Here is a 14,848-nt window from a genome sequence, read left to right on the forward strand (position 1 = left end):
AGGGGATTGGTGGGGAGAAAGAGGAAACATGATGTCAGATGGGACGTTAAAGCATGGTTGAGATCAAAGAAATGAACCGTAAAAATGCGTGACATGATAAAAAAAAGGTGTTTTGTTAGTATAAAAGTAGTGTACAAAAGGTTTTGTATTTAGTTAATATTGTAAAATATGAGCAGTCATTCATATAAATTCAGCAGGTTTGCCTACATATTTGATGCATTATATCAGCCACTCTACTCTAGATATTGGTGTTGACAGAGGTTATTGCATAATCAGAATGGTTCAGAATGTATAAAGCAAGTAATTTATTTGTGATATGAGTGATAGACAAACTATTGTTCAAAAGTTTGGGGTCGGTAAGATTAACGCAAGTGAGTCTCTTATGCTCACCAAAGCTGCATTTCTTTAATCAAAAATACAGTAAAAACAGAAATGTTATGAGATTTTTAAAGAGAAAATTTGATTTTAAATTGAATAAATAGAAATGTTATTTATTCCTTTGATGGTAAAGCTGAAATATTCAGCATCATTACTATTCAGTGTCACACGATCCTTCAGAAATCATTCTAATATGCTGATTTGCTGCTCTAGAAATATTTACTATTATTATTATTATTATTATTATTATTATTATTATTATTATTAATGATGAAAACAGTTGTGCTACTTAATGGGCCCTACCATACACCCGGCACAATGCGTGTTTTTGCTAGTTTCAGCCCAGCGCAGTTATCATTTACAAGTCCAGCTCATTCAAGTGCCCATCTGTTCACCCATGGGCGTGCTGGTCTGAAAATGAGGTGTGTTCAGGCGCATTGTTGGCGCGTTTCTATTTTGAGGCAACTTAAAGGGTTAGTTCACCCAAAAATGAAAATTCTGTCATTAATTACTTACCCTCATGTCGTTCGACACCCGTAAGAAGATATTTTAGTTGAAATCTGATGGCTCTGAAAGGCCTCCATTGGCACAATGGCACGGTTCACTCTCAAGACCCTTAAAAGGTACTAAAGACGTCGTTACAAAGTCCATCTCACTACAGTGGTTCTAAAATAACTTTATGAATCGGCGACAATAGTTTTTGTGCGCAAAAAACCCCTAAATAACGACCTATATAGTGATGACGATTTCAAAACACGGCCTCATGATGCTTCGAAGCGTTATGAATCAGTGAGCCGAATCATGATTCGGATCGCGTGTCAAACCGCCAAACTGCTGAAATTTGGCGATCCAAACTGCTCATTCGACTCAGATTCATAACACTTCGAAGCTTCATGAGGCCGTGTTTTGAAATCGTCATCACTATATAGGTCGTTATTTAGTTTTTTTTTTGCCAATGGAGGCCTTTCAGAGCCATCAGATTTCAACTAAAATATCTTCATTTGTGTTCCGAAGACGAACGGTCTTACGGGTGTCGAACGACATGAGGGCAAGTAATTAATGACAGAATTTTCATTTTTGGGTGAACTAACCCTTTAAAAAACAAATGTGCCATTGACCAACAGTATTTTTTGTTATTTAAAGGGCGCATTAGTAATATGCGCCTATAGGCGGGTGCACAATGCGCATACACTGTGTTTATTACACACACAGGAATGCGCAGCAGCACACACACATTTTTAAAGATTCAAAATAGAAGGATTCCTCTCTGGAGAAGAGTTCAGTCTTCCTGCTCGCAAATTCTGCCATGTAAATAGCGAATCCACCATGATGCAAGCGCAAATGGCTTTTAAAGGGAATGGGAGATGAGACTTTGTTTGGTTTATTGCCTAAAACACACCCATGACTCATTAAGAGACTACGTACAACCCTTTTGGACAATGCGCCTGGCGCTCAGACCATGTGATCAGATCGTTAAAATAGTGCCCAATATTTTTGCGAAAACGCATATTTTAATATTTGTGATTTTACATTTTATTTTTCTTGATTTTTTGATAAATAGAAAAGTATCAAATAAATGATTAATGAAAAAAGTGCTAATGAAAGCTATTGTGTAAAATAAGTATTTATATATTTGTTTAAAGTCAGCAATTTTGTGTATATATTATTTTGCTATATACTGTAATATTGATCAGCAATATGTAGGCATCCCTGATAGCAGCATCAGCAGCAGCCATTAAAAAAATGGATGATGCCTGTTTTCAAATAGACATTCTCAAATGGGTTAAAAAAATAAGTACAGTTTTCTTGTACAAAATATTTGTGATTTAAATTGTATTGCTGATCCTAACCTCTAGATATCCGTATTGGCATTGGTCTTTAATAAAACTGATATTTCACTGCTTAAAAGGATAACATTGCATAACTGGGTTAAAACTCATATTGACTAGTGTTAACCCTCATATCCTTAGGTCTTAGCTGTATAAATGTCATCGGGGGAGAGGAATAAGAAATCTCTACAGTAGTTCCATGCTCTCATGGCGCTGGTCCGTACTCAAAAAAAAAATGTAAAAGAATATATATATATATATATATATATATATATATATATATATATATATATATATATATATATATATATATATATATATATATATATATATATATATATATATATAAATCCAATTACAAAAGAGCAAAAGAAAGAAGAGGGGACTCGGAGAAGAAAACAAGTGCAGCTTTTTATTTATCTTTTGGATGATTTCATTAGAATGTGTTTTGAATGTCTGGCTGGGCCGTTTCTGGTATCCAGAGTGAAAGAATGCTCTATTCAGCCTGCGCTCTTGCCTGTTAACATTTAAATAGTGTAAAGAAATGCACTGCCTTGTTTGTTTTGGGATAGGAACGAAATACCGCTGCCTTGGTATTAAGACTGTGAAAGCTGTGTGTGTGTGTGTGTGTGTACTCTGTGTACTTTGTTCTTAGCTCAGCAAAACGTGAGGGCAGGTCCGAAAAAATGTCTAGACTCAGACAGCCTGACAGTCAGCAGGCTATGTACCGACTCGCTCGGCCCCCAGAAGCTCAAGTGACCCACGTACAAGCCAAGATAAATTAGGTTTCTCGTCTGTTTGCATGTCGGAAACCACAGTTGTTTACACGAACGTGGACGTGCAAAACAATGGGCGAAGTCTGCTTGTAAGCGAATTATAAAAATGACTTTCAGGTTTTTGGGAACAGTTGAAATGTATCAGGCTCTGGTGGGAGAGTGAGTGGGAGAGAAAGAGAGGGAGACCTCGGTTCAGTCACCTTTTTGTCAGGCTTTTGTAAACAGCTGCATTTGTCTCAAAGTGAGTCATGCAATTTTCCTGTATTTCAGAGCACAGACAGTGACTTGGAAAATCATGTGCACACACCCTAAAAACAAACACAAATGGACTCAATATAGATATCACAGCCTGTCCTCTGCTCAGTCTCTTTTTTGCAGTCTCTCTCTCTCTTTCTCTCCATTTTCTCCTTTTCTGATATGATTGTATTTCTGTATCAGATGTTTAAGGGTTTTTCTTCAAATTTTCATATAAGTAGTCCGCATGACTTGCTGTATCTGAAGTCAAACGTTAGCTTTGTACAGTAGGTGGAAATGACTGAAATTTCACTGTAAAATCTTTCAGCTCTAGAATCTCATCCGTCCTTTTAGCATATTCAAACTTTGAGCGTTAAGAACATGTGAGAACCAAAAGCATTTGGTGTTATTGACATCAAACCTGAGTTTGAATTGAGATTTAAGAACAACATATGATTGGAAGTATATCAGTAAATAATTTTAGTCTGTTCCTAACATAAAGTTATAAAATACATCAGGGCCTGGTTTCATTGACAGGGCTTATTAAGCCAGGATTTGGCCTTTGTTCAATTTAGGGCATTTAAGTAGCTTTTATAAACGTTCCTTAGAAAAAAAAACATTACTGGTGTGAATCTTGAGACAAACCAATGGCCCTGACATATTTTAAGATGGGTCAATGCAAGTTATGAGCAGTTACAACAGCTCAAACATGCATTTTAGTCTGGGACTAGGCCTTGTCTGTGAAACCGTGGGCAGGTTTATTAATAAAGAGTACATAAATCATTTGATACAGTGTGAATTGGGTTTATTGCAGAAACCTGGTTAAGAATTGAACCATATTCGATGTATTAATATTAATACATAATCCTGGATAATATGAATTTTAAATCAAACTGGATCTTTTGTTATTACATGAATCTCATTATTTCATTTATGTATTATTGAATAGGTTTCACATCAAGTTTATTTTTTAAATTTGTTAAAACTGTGTAAACCAAATGGATGGAAATTCTATATACAATCAAAACACATAAATCTTAGATATTATGCCCCTGAATAGTGGCATAGTGTATTGAAAAACTCGGAATATTGCATACATTTTGTATTTTTTACGATTTTACACAGAATAGAACCATGAGTTTTATTCGAAATTGCTTTTGTTGTTGCGGTATGGCATGAGGGTGAGTAAATGAAGACAGAACATTGGGTCATTTTTGGGTGAACTGTTCTTTTAATAGTTTTTACACACACTTTTGCCACTTTATCACAGATATCTACAATATTTTTGAGCATGTCAAGCCTGCTTGTTAGAAGACACTGGATACATTTGCTTCCTTGACCAATAGGGGAGGAGAGGAGCTGGGCACAGCCTATGAGCTGCACTCAATTGCTGCATAAATTAATATGCTAATAAGCAGGAATGTTCGTTTATGACCCCACTGCAGAAGTAGCCACAGATATGCTATTTAAGCGTTTGCAAACCGATTAATGAAATGGCTTTGCTTGGTGCTAAATATTCATGTGCTCTTGTGTTTTTGGTGGAGTGAGGAAAGAGATGGTCCATTAGATGGACTGAAGAGGCGTTCATAATGACCACCAGGGCCTTTTCCGTTAGGATCGGCTTGGTTTTAGCCAGGAATTGGCTGGAGTGTGTGATTCAACAGCCTGTACGATGTAAATGTGGTTGAATGAGAACAACATTTTGTAGAAGTCCTCTTCAGGTCTGGATTTCCAAATGAGATTGTTGATATTCATGTGCATGCTATCATTTGTAGCCATTGTTGTCATGCATGACCAAAGTTTTTCTGGCCATTTAAATGTTTGCGACTCTAGGTCAAACGCAATTACTAGAGAGGCAATGATACGAACATTTTGGCTGATAGCCGATAATTCTTTGCATTTGAAAGATAACAGATATATTGGCTTATAAACCTAAATCAATTTTTTTTGCGGGTTAATTAACTCAGTGAAACCAATATGAGATTAATCGGATATTAATGCAATATAAACTTAATATTTCAGCTTATATCTGCACAAAAGTGAACTTGAAAAGTTGCGTAGTCAGAATCTATAAAAATCCTGTTGTGTTTGCGCTCGTCTCATAACAGCTTTACTACCGTGTTAATTCTTAACCAAATGCATCCTATATGAGATAAATCAAACATATTACAACTTACAATTGCATAAAACAAAAGGCTGCGAATGCCCAAGCGAACTTATAGTCATGAAGGTGTAAGCAAATCAGCATATTAGAAAACAGTTATTTTAAATTGTAATAATATTTCACAATAATATTGTGTTTCGTGTTCTATTTATTATTTAGCCTTGGTGAGTATGAGATATACATGAAAACAAAAAAAAACTTTCGAACAGTATTGTAAATGATGTGTGAAGAAAACAATGAATAATTAAGGTAAATGTCACTTTTGCGCAATTATGCAAAAAGTGTCAAAATATGAAATAATTGTCTATTTAGGGTGCATAAAATACTAGATATTAAATTAGCCTTAGAATCAGCTATATTTATTCTAGTAAATGTAATGTCATTTCCACCACAGAATAAATGGTGATTTATGAGATGTGGTGGAAATGTCATGTTTAGAGGGAAAAAAACAACAACTTTTGTTAATGGTAAATGGTAAATGGACTGCATTTATATAGCGCTTTTAACAGACCAACGGCCATCCAAAACGCTTTACATTTTGCCTCACATTCACCCATTCACACACGCATTCATACACCGACGGCGGTGTCAGCCATGCAAGGCGCCATCCAGCTCGTCGCGAGCAGCTGGGGTTAGGTGTCTTGCTCATGGACACCTCGACACTTGGTCAGGTGGAACCGGGGATCGAACCACCAACCTTCCGGTTTGTAGACAACCTACATGAACCACTGAGCCACTGCCGCCCACATTATGTTAGACAAACTAGTCCACAGGGCAACAATTGTCCATACTTGAAGAAACACCTTTTTAAAGAAGAACTTAAAGTTGTTGTTTTTCCTGTCTGTCTCTTCGCTAGAGACAGTATTTAGTCCATGTGCTCATTTAGTTGTCTCTCTCGCCGTGTTTCCTCCATAACACACCCATGAAGCCGATCATCTCAGCAAGTTCCCAGAGCACCAGAGTGCTGGTTCTTTTCCTTCTCCAGCTGGGTCTAACGGTATGAGTGTATTTATTCACTCCCCAGGCCTCCTCCACCCCACTGCTCAAAACACCAGCATTATCTCCAACTTCATGCATCCAGTCTGGACCGTTATCGATTTAGCAACACATTACGGCTCTAAAAACTAAAAGGTAACTGCTGTTGCGCGCCTCTTTTTTTCCCCACCTTCCCGTTCTCAATGCAAAACGTTCTCATCATTAGGATGAGAGAACATTTGTCTAAATGAGCGTTAGGCATTTCTGTAAACTCATTAAGCACCTGAGACCTTAGCAGGTGATTTGAATAAATGATGTTTAGCTTTTTAAGCTGAAAAATTCATCACCTGTCACCACGAGCTATTGATTCATAACAGCAGGGATGACGTGTTAATTGAAGTCTAATGAATTAGAATGAGAGAAAATGGAATCAGCACAAGATATGCGGAAAACTCACATGGTCCTGGTGGTGACTGGTGTTTTTAGTCACTAAGTAAATGCTGACCTTAACAAGGGTGTTTAACAGATAATTGATGCAGAGACATGGACGGGCTGTACCAATGTGTTTTATCTGCGCTCACTTTACCTGAGATAAACAGAATCACTCTGTTCAAACGGCCAGCCACTGTTTTGACTGGCAAATGTAAACTGCATATTTTTTCACGTTTGGCTAAGCTTTCATGCTTTTATTCAAATGCCTAAGGCATGTTGGCCTACAGTATCTTTCTCAATAGTGTAGTATGAGAATATGCTCTTCGAGTATATCTCTGAGTCGAGACCTTAAATGCGAGCTTGTGAACTTTTTGTCTTTTGGGAATAGGTGCATTATAAAAAGTAAAACGGTGATGGCATCAGATGGTATTACACTTTTGAACTGGCAGATGTCCAAAATATAAAGGTTGTTACCATTACTAAACATTTTTACTTTTTTTGTTGATGAAGGTACAGTGATTTTATCAAAACTATAGTTCTGTGATATATATACTATGGAACTGAATTGTTACCATAATTATTAAAATGTGGTATGTACTTGGTGTTCCAGGGTGGTACAAACCATTCAAAAGTTGGGTGTCAGTAAGGTTTTCTTTAAATTCTTTTATTCAGCAATTATGCGGCAGTTTATAATGTTACAAACGTTTCTATTTCAATTAGAGATGCACCGATGTATCGTCCATTTATCGGTATCTAAGCTATTATTTTCACTATCGATTGTTTAAAAAAAGCAGATGATCAGGGGCGATGGTATCCTGTCAATCAAAAGGGTGCGGAAAAACGTGTCTGACTGCAGCTTATACTGTGTGTGTGTGAAGAAAAAGTCTTGCGTTGAATTTAGGGCAAGTTAACGTAACAATAGCGCATTAACAGTTAGTTAAAATAGCTACATAAATGCAGGCTCTATTTGACCCTATGAATCACCAGGTCTGCAGTTTTCCTCTACTCTAAACATTATATGTAGCATGCCTCTCATCCAGTAATCGCAAATAGGACTGTGCTTTGTTACTTCTAATAAGAAACAAAGTGTCATCTTTTAAATTCTGTCCATTTTGTCCAAGCGGCAACTTCCCCTCTTTCCCCTCTTTCAACTTTCTCTTGGGTTTCTCTCTGGCCACTAGAGACAGGCTCCAAAAGGGAGCAGAATCTCATTGAGCTCCATGTTAAAATGCCCAACTTTACAGCAGAAAAAAAAACATGTTTACAGCCTGGTACAAATTGTGGTTTTGGTCTATATGGCTAATTTTGCCCTTCATGACAACTGTGAGGGGGGTCAAATTTTACATTATACAAAGCCTTAAAGTTCTGCATAATTAAAGGGACAATTCACCCAAAAATGAAAATTAGCCCATAATTTACTCCCCCTCAAGTCATCCTAGGTGTATATGACATTGTTCTTTCAGACGAATAAAATCGGAGTTATATTACAAAAGTCCAGGCTAATCCAAGCATTAGAATTGGAGTAATACTGGCTCTGTTTTTGAAGTCCATAAAAAGTGCATCTGTCCGTCAAATAACGTGCTCTACGTGGCTCCGGGGTGTTAATAAAGGCCTTCTGAAGCGAATCGACGCGTTTGTGTAAGAAAAATATCCATATTTAAACCTTTATATAGTAAACTTTCGTCCGACCGCCTTCCGTGGAAAAGTGTTGAATGTTGAAAGTGAAACTCAAGATGCGTGACGTCATGACGAGCCTACCTGGTCGCGTTAGTCTTTCGATCGGCAGGGGAACTTTCAACAGTTTTTCCATAAATTGAACAGGGAAGGCGGTCAGCCGAAAGTTTACTTTATTAAGTTTTAAATACACAACAACTTACCGAAATCCGTATCATGCCTCTTGTAATCACTCAATCAGTGTTTCAGCCGCGGAAAGACAATAAAATGGCTTGTTAACAATAGGTCGCTTATCATTGTATTTAGCGTAACATTAACGTTACCTCAGGAAAGTCATCCGATGTTCACAGTTTGCTAGTTGGCGATAAAGAAACAGTAGAGAGGAGCTTACTTACTGCAAATATATATATATATGATATAATATATATATGCTTGAATAAATTTAAATTGTGCTTATGAATAAGTGCTTATGAAAAATACCATTTATATGCAATGGAGTTGTATAACGTTACAAACATTTCAGTTTTTTTTTATTTGGGTGTAATTAGCCTATTATATCTGAAAATAAAGAGCAGCTTAATATAATCCCTTTGTTGTTAATTGCAACCAATCATTGTGTAGGCTACCAAATGAGAGGGCTCTCTGTATAGTTAGCAGCATTATTTGGGAGAGGTTTCTTTTCCATAAGAAAAATCTAATTATCTGTGTTGGCCGATATTCTGAATGATCATCTATTGGTATATCGGCTGAGAAATTTAGTATCGGTGCATCTCTAATTTCAATTAAATGCTTTCTATTCATCAAAGACTCCTAAAAAAATATATCTCTGGGTTTCCGCAAAATATTATGAATCACAACTGTTTTTAACATAGATGATAATAATAAATGTTTCTTGAGCATTAAATCAGCATATTAGAATAATTTCTCAAGGACCATGTGACACTGACAACTGGAGTAATGATGCTGAAAATTCAGCTTTGCATCACAGGAACAAATTACAATTTAAAATATATTAAAATAATTAAAAGTTATTATAAGCTATTATAAATTGTAATACTACTTCACAATATTACTGTTTTTATAGTATTTTCAGTCAAATAAGTGCAGGCTTAGTGATCATAAAGGACTTACCAACCCAAAACTTATGATAGTGTTTATGTCCAAAAAATATATTACTATGGTATGTTTTGTTACTTGTTTTGGTACCTAATCCGTTTTTTTGCAACAGGTTATAGTACTATATTACAACTGTTGCTTGATATAATGGTAAAGTTTAACCCTTTATGGTTCGATAAGGATGATCAATCACTCATTTCCATATTGAAGCTTATGGGTTAGTAATGCTGTTGATATAAGTGAGTTTTTCTGCTTCCCACAAGTTTCGTTTAGTAGATGATCTACTTCTGTATGTCCACGGTTGAGTCCTCATTAGTTTATCTGCGCCATCGCAACTCCAAAATAGCTTACTTTAATGTCATTTTGTACGCACAGAGATGACGGATGGTTTGTTACAGCTGCAGTAATTTTACAGCTACAGCTTTTTCTGTGTGTTTGTTGTCTCTGCAGGGCAGGGAGGTTAAACGCAGCGCTGGAACTGAAGACGGCCGCAAATAAGCAAGTCCTTGGAGAAGGTAAACAAATGATTAGTTATTAGACTCCAATGGAGCTGTGTGTGTGTGTGTGCTTGTTGACAGGCTAGAAAGGGCAGGACTAGTGCTATTTTTCTATATATAGTTTAATGAATCACTTGATTTGTTGCAGCTCTTGTGTTCGTATACTTTTCTCAAGGTTGGGAGAAAAAGAGGTTGTTTATTTTTATCAAAGTTTACCGCTAAACAGGACTGCTTATTTGCCTGACTGCACTGGTGTTTTTTTCTCTCTAGTTTCTTGTATGTTTCTCATTTTGAGACAGGATTTGGCTTTTATTAATCCCTGTCAACTTGCTGAGTCAACGTATTTGAAATGGTCATTGTCAATAATTAATAGGACTTTTTGAATTATCCAGGTACTACAATAAGGAAAACTTAGCCATTAGCTGCAACAAACGGTATTTGAACTGATATTTGGTTTCCAAACAGGTTTCCCAACCTGTCTTGATTCAGAATGGAACAGCCCTAAGCAGCTGACATGGGAGACCAGAGCAAACCATAGAATTGAAGTAGGGGTGTTCATGTAGGGTATTAAAGCACAGGGTGTGAGATGGTCTGTGTTTGAGTGTCTGTGCTCTGTCTCTGACAGTATGGTGGACAAGGAAGGGACTTCCCATCCTTTCCCATGAGCTCATGCTTACAGACACATTCACACACACACCCAAAGACGCAAACCTTGTTCACTATGTTTGATTTCTATTTTGTTATTTTGTATGGTGTTCTTTTTATTTTTCTCTCTTTCTGCATAGTTTTTCTGTTGACCTCGCTCTCTTGTCATTTATACAGTACAAACACTGTAAAAATCGTATTGTAATCAGTGTCTTTGTCTTGTATTTCAGTACAAAATATCTAATATTCTTGAAACAAAATTATATAAAACATGACAAGTTTTGTTTTCAGTGAAAATGTCTTGACTTACTTTAGCCCATTTTATTTATAATTGTAAGTCTGGCTTTTTTTTTTTTTTTGATTTATGCTTTAACTAAATGCACACTATTACCAAAGAAAAAGTTGTCTTGCTTTTGATATCCATGACATCCCTTTTTTTTGTTTTTGTTTTGCACAATGCAATCGGCTCCAACAATATTAGATATTTTTACTGGAAAACAGGACAAACATACTAGTAATTTATTTATTTACTTAATTACCCAGTGAGTTTTCTTAAAGGGTTAGTTACTCCAAAAATTAAAAAAAAAGTTGTTAAAAAAAACTACCACTTTGACACTTTCAAGTTCATAAAGAGATTATTTCCTTTTTTTCTCTCCATTTTAGCAAATGGCCAGCCAAGATGAGCATCATCATACTATATGTTTTTGCAAAGGATTTGCATATGTCAGTGTTAAAAAAACAGTTTGAAGTGCAGATTATAATGAGAATTTGATACTTTCACGTACTTTTTAATATTTATCATACACTTTGGTAAAACACAAAAATGACTTGCCTATACATTTAATTCAGTCCACTTTCCAACTGAAACATGCATTTACTTTACTGTAGGACTACTGTATGGCTGCCTGGTATAATCTTATCCCCACTCATCCACACTTCCATAAGTTAAAGTGTATATCCACTTAAACTCTGAGTTAGTTTTCAGAGAGCTAAACAGCAGGGGAAAATATGATATTTGCATGCTGTGTGCTGCCTGCCAAGGGCTAAATTAGAATGCCTCTGAAGATCATACACTTGATTATTTACTTTATTTGCCTCATCCTCTCGTTTTACGGAAACCACGAAGATGGAAATTCTGAGGTGACACCAAATGAAAAGTTGTATATTGATGCATGTTAGGGCGCAGAGGTGGATTAGGGTCCATGTAATAGCTCTTGCGAGTGCATTTTATTGCTTACTACAAAAAAATGTAATTCTGTGTATCAGCATCAGGTTGAAAATTGCTTTGTATTAGCATTAGCATTTGGTAAGCCCCTAATTCCCCTGTTTCTACAGCTGAGTGTGTTTCTATGCATTTACAAGTGCTTCCGATTTGTAGGAGTTCACTTAAATCTCTTTTTCTGCCAAAGCTATGAACATAATAAACAAGCCAGCGTGGCTAAAGCGCTACACACAGGGGAGATTGCTAACGAGAAAGTTAAATGCTTACGCTAGTCACACAGTTGTTTATGCGCCCGTGTGCATAACTCCAGAGAGGATTTTAACTATGCTGTAATAAAGCGTGTTTTGAGCGGTAACATCTTAAACGAAAGAATTAGCTTTTTCTGTTCATCGTGAAATTGTCAGCATTTCTTACAAAGAAGTACTGTGGAAGTGTCGGATGAGAATACCATGTAAATAGTGTATGGATGATTAACATGGTTATATATAACAGTATTACCATGGTACAATGGTGTCCAAAACATACATTTTTTGTGTGTTTTTTATAGTATTTGCAATGCAAAAAAATGCTTTTCTTACTTAGTATTTTTGTCTTGTTTCAGTCCATATATCTAAATTCTTAAATAAAGATGTATTTACAAAAGGAGTAAAATGCGTCTTGTTTTCTGGGAAAATTAAGTGAGTTTTTACTTAAAACAAGCAAAATGATATTGCCAATGGGGTAAGAAAAATAATTGTGCTTTATTTCCCCACTTAAAGGTGCACTATGTACAATTTTTTGAGTAAAATATCCAAAAACCACTAGGCCAGTGTTATATATTTTGTTCAGTTGAGTACTTACAATATCCCAAATGTTTCCAACTATTTGTAAATCGTGAAAAATTGCTATTTTAACCAAGGAACCGGACGTGTGAGGGAGTCGCCTGTCAATTGCGTCATATCTGCGTTACCCTCGGTTTGCGGTTTTATTTTGTAGAAACGCTTTACTCTCACTGCAGTGTGAACAAGTGTCATAGCAGCCGCCGAGAGAACGCACAGAGTAACGTCATAACATAATTTTCAACACACTCAGATTTATCTAATATGATAAACAGAGCTGCGTTACCTCATACTCATGATCGGAAAACCAGGAGTGGCGCCGGCGACTGTGTCATAATAAAAGTCCCGCCGCTCTTCTCATTAACAATCGATCCAGCGGCCTTGCTCAGCTCCACAACACTCGGTCCTTCTCTGCTTCAGACTACAGTAACGTTAAAGCAGTACTAGGTAACTTTTCAACCTTCATAATATATTTTCAAGACTCTTGTGATGATACATCGACTTACAATAGGTTGAATGACACATCTGCCATAGCCTGACGGGGTCTGTATCGTACTTTTAAACTTCGGGTTTCGGGTAGTAACCCGAGAACAAAAAGAACTACAAAATTCGACTGCTTTACGGCATATACGTCACTTCCACCACCACCCCCACTTCCTTAAATTCGGACGTGCGAGCCCAACTATCGTTTGTTTGCCGGATGTTATAGTCATGGCCGAAGCAGCACAGAAAAATAAGAAAGCAAAGGTTTTGTCGGAGGAAAGCAAAAAGAGGAAACGAGAAAGTGATCGGATTAAAGGCAGGACGAGGATCAACATTGGGCCAGCGTTTGCTCGTTGGCGTGAGCTGAAGGAGGAGGAGGGGTGCCTGACCGATGCTGACTTGGCTGTCAATAGTAAAATAAATACAAGTAAATACATAAGACATACAAAATCATATTTTAGGATACCTAACATGTCTGTGATATTTGTTTATTTGTCTTGCCTCAAGCTATAATGCAAATCGTTTTTTCAAATTTGCAGATTCATCTATGGTAGCTTGATATTATAATATTGACGATATATGGTTATTACCTACCACTCAAACATTGAATTGAAGTATCATATAGATTCTGTAAAACGGTAACCAATAGACGTGGCTACTATAATGACGCTGGCTTGTAAACGTGAGCATCGCGATCATTTGGCGTTTGAAAAAAATAAAACCCATTAAATTATATTCATATGACATGCTGAAACATATGCCACTGTACCTGGGATGAAGACATTTCACACGCGACGCAAGCAGAAAACCTGCATGTGAACTCCTGCAGTGTTCAGGGCTATCATAGTTGTCATGTCAACAAATGCACGTGCGATGCATCCACTGATGTAGAATGACAGAGTTTACGACAGTAGTAGAGGACAATACTGTTTCCCAACTGTAGGGGGACCCCGAGAGCAAAACCTACCTAGTGCTGCTTTAATAATCGCATCCATGAACACGTGTCCTATCCTGATTCTTTTTCACCGGCTGTGAGGTGAAGACCACATGTCCCAAGATTCTGCGCTCAAACGTGGCGTCATAAAACTACACCTTTGTTTAGAACAGGCGACCTCTAGTGGATGGAAAAGTTACATAGTGCACCTTTACCACTTAGTTTTGCTGTATTTCCCCAGAAAACAAGGCATAATATCTTACGTCATTTTACTCATCTAGTAAATGTATCATGATTTAAGAATTTTTTGATTTTTGGACTGGAAACAAGACAAAAATACTAGAAGAAATTTTATTTTGCAGTGTGTGCTGTTTATAACTTGAATATAAATTCTCAAAATTATGATTATTGGAAACTATCGAGAAGGTCAAAACTGATGTGGAACAGATCCAAAATTACCGTTTTAAATTTGTTGATGCGTTTAAAACGTGCTACTTTTCCATATAGGTTATTTATTTTGTTGTTAGATAATATTTTGTCTAACATATCAGTCTGGTGCCTCCGTGCTTTTAAAAAAGTTGCATGGTTTTTTTATTTACTTGATGAAAGTGCACTTCTCTGAAAGCATATTAGAAAATCACAATTACAAATCCATTATACTTTTCATGGTA

At 36.5% G+C, this 14,848-nt stretch overlaps 1 protein-coding gene across 3 annotated transcripts in view; it reads left to right on the top strand.

The window, feature by feature from the left end:
* The window catches only part of foxp1b (forkhead box P1b), a 234,376-nt gene that overhangs the window by 76,401 nt on the left and 143,127 nt on the right, over positions 1–14,848 (top strand). For all 3 annotated transcript variants that reach the window (XM_079841218.1, XM_079841220.1, XM_079841217.1), the window contains one exon: positions 10,029–10,093. The gene's annotated coding sequence lies outside the window, so the exon portion shown is untranslated. The remainder of the gene's footprint in view (positions 1–10,028; positions 10,094–14,848) is intronic.

This window comes from Gobio gobio (assembly GCF_949357685.1).
Source record: "Gobio gobio genome assembly, chromosome: 17".
NCBI lineage: Eukaryota > Metazoa > Chordata > Actinopteri > Cypriniformes > Gobionidae > Gobio > Gobio gobio.